This window comes from Helianthus annuus, chromosome 11 (assembly GCF_002127325.2).
Source record: "Helianthus annuus cultivar XRQ/B chromosome 11, HanXRQr2.0-SUNRISE, whole genome shotgun sequence".
Taxonomy (NCBI): domain Eukaryota; kingdom Viridiplantae; phylum Streptophyta; class Magnoliopsida; order Asterales; family Asteraceae; genus Helianthus; species Helianthus annuus.
The window spans coordinates 105,950,820-105,958,418 of record NC_035443.2 but is presented as its reverse complement, the minus strand read 5'-3'; the positions used below and the strand labels follow the sequence as shown (position 1 = coordinate 105,958,418).

The 7,599-nt window shown below is 34.8% G+C and overlaps 1 long non-coding RNA gene across 2 annotated transcripts; it reads left to right on the top strand.

Annotated features, from left to right (window-relative positions):
• Positions 1-827: 827 nt before the first annotated feature.
• On the top strand, positions 828-3,199 carry LOC110877891. 2 transcript variants are annotated; one of them, XR_002557386.2, is made up of 4 exons: positions 828-1,176; positions 2,196-2,542; positions 2,698-2,939; positions 3,021-3,199. It is a non-coding gene; the product is annotated as an uncharacterized LOC110877891 (long non-coding RNA). The 2 variants fall into 2 exon arrangements; XR_004872432.1 differs by having other exon boundaries at positions 829-1,176; positions 2,698-2,823.
• Positions 3,200-7,599: the final 4,400 nt, after the last annotated feature.

The window sequence follows — 7,599 nt, the reverse complement described above, 5'->3', positions numbered from 1 at the left end:
GGACCATATTGGACCTAGATAGATCACAATGGAAAATAATAGATTATAGACGTTTTAATGGATCATATCAGGCCTTAATGGGTCACAATGGACAATAATAGATTATTGACGTCTTAATGGACCACAATGAACAATAGTACATTATACTGGTCTTGACGGACCATATTGGGCCTTAATGGATCACAATGGACAATATTAGATCATATGTGTGTTAATAGACATTGCTGGGGCTTAATGGATCACAATGGTCAATCGTAGATCATACATATCTTAATGGATCATATTGGGCCTTAATGGATCACAATGGACAATAGTATATCATTGGTAGTTTCTCACGAGCTCGATAGGTGAAGTTTAGGCTTAAGCTCGTTTACTAAACATACTTATTTTTAGATTCAGGCTCATCTCGTAAACAAATTTAAACATGCTAAATAAGGGGTAAATGTTATTAAATATTAATAAAAATAATATTACATTAAGACTCGATAAGGCACAACGAGCCTGACGAGCTTTACATGCCAGGCTCGAGCACGAACTCGATAAATAAACGAGCTTTGTTTTAGGTTCGGCCTCGGTTCGGACTTGATAAGGCTTAGTTCGTTTGCACCCTTACTCATGAAGAGATTTATGACTAGTTATTATAAAAAAAATATAATTTTGAAATATATCATGGTATGAGATATGAGATGTATGAATACTTATTATAAAAATAAAATATAATTTTGAAATATATCATGGTAAGAGATAATTATTATTATGAATAATCAAAGTTTAGTTAAAATAAATAATTGTTTTATTTAATTCCCTCCTACGAAAATTGAAAATTTCAATTTCCCAAAGATATCTAATCTGCCAAATACACAAATGCAAGAGTCATACGCAAATATCCCCCATCCCTTTCCTCTTTACGATTCAAATACACAGAAACCCTAAATTTTGAGCATTAACCTTGATAAACAGTCGCAACAGTCAACCCCCTCCCCCCGCTCTATACCTCTATAAACAATCGGCGGAATGGTGGTCATGGTCGGATGTTGCCGGTGGTGGAGCGGAGGAGATTGATGACGATAACTGTGGCGGCCTTTGAGGAGGTTAGAGGTGGTGATCCGATGGGCGTGTATGAAGGTGTTTGCTGGCGGCTGTTGGTGGTGTACGGATACCTAAGTAACACAAGAGGTACGATACGACGCCAATTTTGAAACCCTAGATTAATTTATATGTTAGCTCATTTTGTTTAGTTAAATATTAATATAGCTTCGAATCATTATACTTTCTCTAATAGGTTCCGGTTTTAGAACTTGTTTTCCACCATCGTACACCAGCCTCAATGCTCGAGCCGTCGCCCCCTGAGGCCCTGAACCAACGTCTGATGTCGTTTTTACAATCTTTTTTGTGATTAAGGTAGTTGTTTAAAAATGAAAGGTTTGAAGATGCACACTAACTGCTCGACAAAATGCTTCAACAAAATTTTAAGTCACAGTCTCTTGTTTTTTCTGGTTTGTCATCAGTCAATGTCTTGGATATATGCAATGTTATACATGTTCTATAATAAGTCACAGTCTCTTGTTTTTTCTGGTTTGTCATTAGTCAATGTCTTTGATATATGCAATGTTATACATGTTCTATAAAGTTGCTGATATATGGGTTTTGTTGGCAAACGAAGTACTACTGGTTGACAAAATGTCTTTGTTTTTTCAAACAGTAAGGCAATGTTTACTTGGTTACTTACTTGATTTCTTGTTGTTGCACATAAATGAAGTTTTGTATTTATTGTTAATCAAAACAAGTCTTTTGTTGTCATGGTTTAAAGTCTTTTGACTTTTGAATATTTGAAGACTTTTAATGTTTCATTCTCTTATGCTACTGTAGCAACTTCTTATTGGGTTTAATATCATATATGTATTTTTCTATTGCGGTATGTTTTCATTATATTACCTCATCTTTGCCTTCACTCTTATCTAGTTAAATGACTTGGAATGTTAGTGCATTTCTTCTAGGTAAATTTATTTTCTTGTAACTTGTTGAAGATTAGTAAATTCATGCATGATTTTATCATTTGAGTTCTATCTACTCTTTACATGACATTTTGATATCTAGTAAGTAATATGCTTATATATTCATACACATATTTTTTCTATGTGTTCTTGATGTTGTTAAAAATACATACCTTATTTTTGTTACTATGTTTAATATAGGCACAGATGCAACAACTTAGTTCTAATCTTCCAGAGGGCTCGATCGATAAGCCTGGACCAGATGATGTTTTTTCATAAGTAATGGGTAATGATCGAAATGGTTATGAGGTTATGTATGGCCTGGGTGTTCGTGCTGCTGATGTTTGGGGTGTAATACCAAGTCGTTCGGCATGTCATAGAGAAAACATCCAATTGAAGTCTCAATGTGAAGAACTTACTAGTACTGTGGTCCTGTCCAGTTACGAGCCCAAGTATCAGAGATGGAAGGGTCGAGGGGTAGTTCCAGTGTTCAACCTCTTGCATCACAACATTTCCCCAATGTAACCAACGCACATCAATGTTTATGGGTATTTTTCTTTATAAATCTTTAAAAACCAATTTTCCTTAGTTTTTCTATAAAAATGTTAGCCTGCTAGTGTAAAACTTTATTAATTTTTTTAAATGATTTTTTGCACTATTATAACTAGAGTTTAATAAATATTTGTTGAAAACTAAAATCTAGGTCGGAGATGAAGTTTTCCTCAAAAGCATTCTAAACTCTACCAAGACTGTAGCAAGAGGAAGGGTCCAGAGCTTGGACCCAAATGATCTAGTTGGTGGTACAGAGATTGGACCATAATGGTGTGAGGTAAACGTTCAAGTACCAATAAAAAAAGATGAAAACTTGGTAAGACCATATGGTTTATTTTCTACAATTCAAGATTGTATTGGTGCATCCATCGCATGGCCCTATCCATTCATCTCGTATGTATTTGTTAAACTTGTGATACAAATAATTTTAATATCATGGAACTTAATGCTTATACATGGATGGTTTATTTGTAGGTAGTCCATGAGGATTGAGGACGCATGATGACTCAAGATTTTTTGCTTCTTATTTCTTTAATTGCTTTTAATTTCTTTGTTAAATGTTAAGACTTTATGTTAGATAATGTTATAACTTATTTATGGTTAGTGTTTTTGTTATGAACATGCTTATTTGAAATATAATGATTCTTTTATTAGTTGATGTTATACAATAACTATTAAGATGTTATATGTTGATGATCTGTTTATAAAATTGGTTTTATAATAATCTTATTAGGGATATTAGGACCATTTTCTTGATATTAAAGTAGCTATAACGTTACATCATAAGGGTCCTATAAATTAATTTTTAAGGACGCTTGTATGTGTGTCAAAAGATTAAAAGTAGGTAATCACATATTAGAACAATGTAAAAGTGTCCTAATATGTTCTTTTTAGGACGCTATTTAAGTTTTCTATAGACATATCATGCGACCATAAAATTGGTTTCATAATCTTATTTGGTATATTAGGATCCTTTTCTTGGTACTAAATTAGCTATAATGTTACATCATAAGGGTCCTATCAATTAATTTCTAAGGACGCTTGTAAGTGTATCAAAAGATTAAAAGTATGTAAGCATATGTTAGAACATCGTAAAAGTGACCTAATATGTTTTCATTAGGACACTATTTTGGTTGTTTAAAGACATATTACGCGACCATAAAATTGGTTTCATAATCTTATTTGAGATGTTAGGACGCTTTTTTAGTTCCGTGACTTATTACGACCCCTTTACATGAAACGCTTTTACCGTTGGTTCTATTAAATGAAAGGTCCTATAAAATAGCATTTTAGGACGCTTTTGCGCGTACGAAAAACCCGGTTTTCTTGTAGTGGTCGTGACCATAAGGTATAACCTCGGAAGGTTTATCCCTATACAACTATAGTCACCTAATGCGTTTGGTCGGATCCTAATGATCGACCAAAAGGGTCGGGTTCGAAAGTATAAGCGATTGTTTAGATCGCTTACCTTACGACCCTATATAAGCACTAAACTAAAAGTGACGAGCTAAGCATGTTAAAACATGCTTAACTAAGTTTAGAAAACAGGTTTGGTATCTAAACAAACAGTTTTGATACCTATGAGTAGTTTGGTTACGAAATACGCAAGAATGCGCATTTTGGCCGAAACTACGACTCGTCACTGAGCCTAGATAACGTGGTAATAAGTAGGTATAGTCACTAGGGACTATAACCATCGTGATCACGCTCACGTTATGAAGTTCAAACGAACTTCGCATTGACCATAAACTGGTCAATGCAGAAAGTCAAACAAAGTTTGACTTTAGGACTTGAAAAGCGATAAAAGAACGAAAGAACACTTACGAAGGGTCCCCGAAAGCTAATCTTGATCAAGGAGCTCAAGTATGAAGCAATGGCATCAACTTAGAGCTCTTTGATCAGATTTGTGGGTTTTTGCAAGAATGGGGGGTATTTATAGGATATGCAAGACCGTTAGGATCGTTTATCGATTTACGTGCTCGAATCTCGTCCGTACAAGTGTCGCAAAGTTGTGGTATCATAATGTGACCCCAACCCTAGAGATTTGCAAAGGGCATTGCCCTTTGGAGGGTGGAAAGGCTGTTAGCAGCTGGAAAAACGACCTTTGCTGAACTGAAGGGTTGTCGCGAGCCGCGTAAAGGGTGACCCTGGGCTTACACGGGCCGCCTGGGTGGTCTGATCTGCAACCAACTTTCAAAAATGACAGTTTAGGTCCCTGTTGTGGTTTATGGCCATTTCCGACATGTTTAAGGCACGTTAAGCCATCTTTGAGGCCCTAAAATGATGCTTAAACATTGTGGACATGAAACATGCTCAAAAATATGCCGGATGTCGGTTCGTTTGGTCGTACGATCGCGGATGTTCGGTTAATTACGACGGAATGTGCATAAGCGCGAAAAAAAATTCAAATGATGCGACGAGTGGATTTTTCTCTTGCCAAACACTAAGGCATAATATTATGATGCTTACATAAATTTTTGGATGTCCGGATGTATTCAGAACGTAAGTTATGCGTGAAAGTGTAAACTTATGCGCTTTTTGACACTTTTAGTCCCTGAATGATCCAAAAGTTTATTTTAGCACACCGAACCCCTCAAAGCCTATTTCTAAGCTATATAAAGGATATTTAAGGTGTGTTCCGGAATGTTCGTTACAGTTCAAATTGGCATACTTTCGCAGTTTGTCAAGTTTAGTCCCTGTAAGCGATTTAACTTGATTTTGCCATACCAAAGCCTTCAAAACTTATTTCTAAGTTATGTAAAGGTTATTTAAGGTATGTTAAGCCTATTTCACTATTCCGGAGTGTTTGTTGCATTAAACTGGTTATATTTACGCATCAGCGCGCGTATAACCTTCTAGAAAGCAATTTAGAGCTTGAAATCGAACAAGAGTTGATATGTGCAAAAGATACACATTTTTATACAGATCCCAAGTATGAAATACAATATTTCATTGGCTTGGTATTTGTTTGATGGTCTCAGTGACCCAGGTGTCACATGTATGATAGGTAGTTTATATGCCTTAGGAAAATGACCAAAATGTCCTTTTTGCTTGTAATTTCATCTTAAGCATATGTAACCTAAATTTTGACAGTTAAACTGATTATGCAACATTATTAAACATGTTTAGGCATATAAGACTTATCATAGGACTAGTTAGACCATCCGAAAGCGCATTCACGCAAATGACGTGTTAAAGTAGCGTAAACTACTTTAATGGGTCATAACGGGTCAAAAGCACTTAGGATAGGTTTTAAAATCAGAATGTAGGCTTTGTTCAACCATATCCTATGAGTTCCAACACTCATTTGATTTATAAGACCTCATTATACCCGATCTCCCGATTTAGGTCCCGATTATTAACATAGCGATCCGATACTAGGTGCCACTTGATTCCATGATTGCCGAGCTTTGTTAGTTCACCTAATCGAGGATACCTTGCAATCTCAAGTGAGTACATAGTCCCCTATTTTATGTTTTCAAATGTTTTGGGGTGATTCATATGTGCCTATTCACTATTTTCATGATTTCAAGCTATATGATTTTTACATGCGTAGTACATATCCTTTAACGATTTGAAACTGTTATCTATGGCTTAAATACAGATTTTCAAAGTTTGTAAGACTATTTGTTGGTTCGTATTTTAACTTATACATTCATTAACAATGATCAAGCCGATTGGTGGTACGATATAGCGCTATAGGTTGACACCACATTCCTGTTGTATGGAATGTCAGAAACCGAAGTTTAAACCAAATAGATTTTGCCTTCGTGGTAAATCTATAGTCACCAAAGTGTAGTTTGATACACTAATGTTTGAATGTATTGCCAAATCACGATTTATGGTATATTTCGGTATACTACCAAGGCATATTTCGATATGCTACCAACGTGATATTATACTAGCCAATGCACAGACTACAAATGTTTTCCAATTAAGCCATTAAAACTTATCTTATGTTATTTCCAAAACCAAAGCATAGTTTAATATGCTATTGTTTACTAAAGTATAGTTTGATATACTGCCAAATCACGATTAAGGTATATTTTGATATACTACCAAAGCATAGTTTGATATGCTATTTTCAATCCAAAGTATAGTTTGATATACTACCGACTATGTTATTTCTAAAACCAAAGCATAGTTTAATATGCTATTTTCAAACCAAAGTATAATTTGATATTCTACCGATGTTTTCATTCCTAAACCAAAGAATACTTGCTAAAGTATATTTTGATATACTACTTATCCGATTATTTCAAAACCAAAGTATATTTTTGTATATACTACAGACCTTTTTGTCAAAACAAAGCATTTTCGATACAAAACTTTTTACAAGGATTCATGGCTATTTTTGTAAACATAAAATCTTTTTCTTATGTTATCCAAAGCCATAAATCTAATTCACAAAACCTATGTTACTCACAGGCATTTTTATTCTAACGTTTTATTTTCACATATGTTTCAGGTTCTACTATGTGATGATTGTTGACGCATGCTACACATAGGATGGACTCGTGCCTTAGTGACTTTAAAACTTGAAAGACAATTATTTGTGTTTATCTGGTTTGTATTAAAATAATGAGTCCATTATTGGAATAAAACAAAGCTTCAATTACCATGTGTTGTGAAACAATGATTCTGTGACATGACTCCCCGACGTTTCTGCCGCGGTTTGTTGTATTACGCGGTCGGGGTGTTATAAAAAAGTTGGTATCAGAGCTCATGGTTATAGGGAATTAGGTTATTAGTAATGCTCTTGACCTAGTCTATAACCTTCCTAGGACCCTATCGCGAGTTTTCTTGCATTTAGATTCTTAATACAATACCAATCACCTATCCTTAGGTGATTAACAAAAACGAAACACAATTCATTCTCTCTAGTAAAAAATTTTCCAAAAACTCCACAAGAAATCATCCATCCTTAGATGGTTTGTTTTAGGCTTTTGAGCCTTTGGTGTTTTCAAAATCTCGTCAAAGTTTGGGCTTTAATAATGTAAACATGTGCATTCCAGAAGGGTGATGCCTATACCCTGAGTTTTCTGTCTAAGGC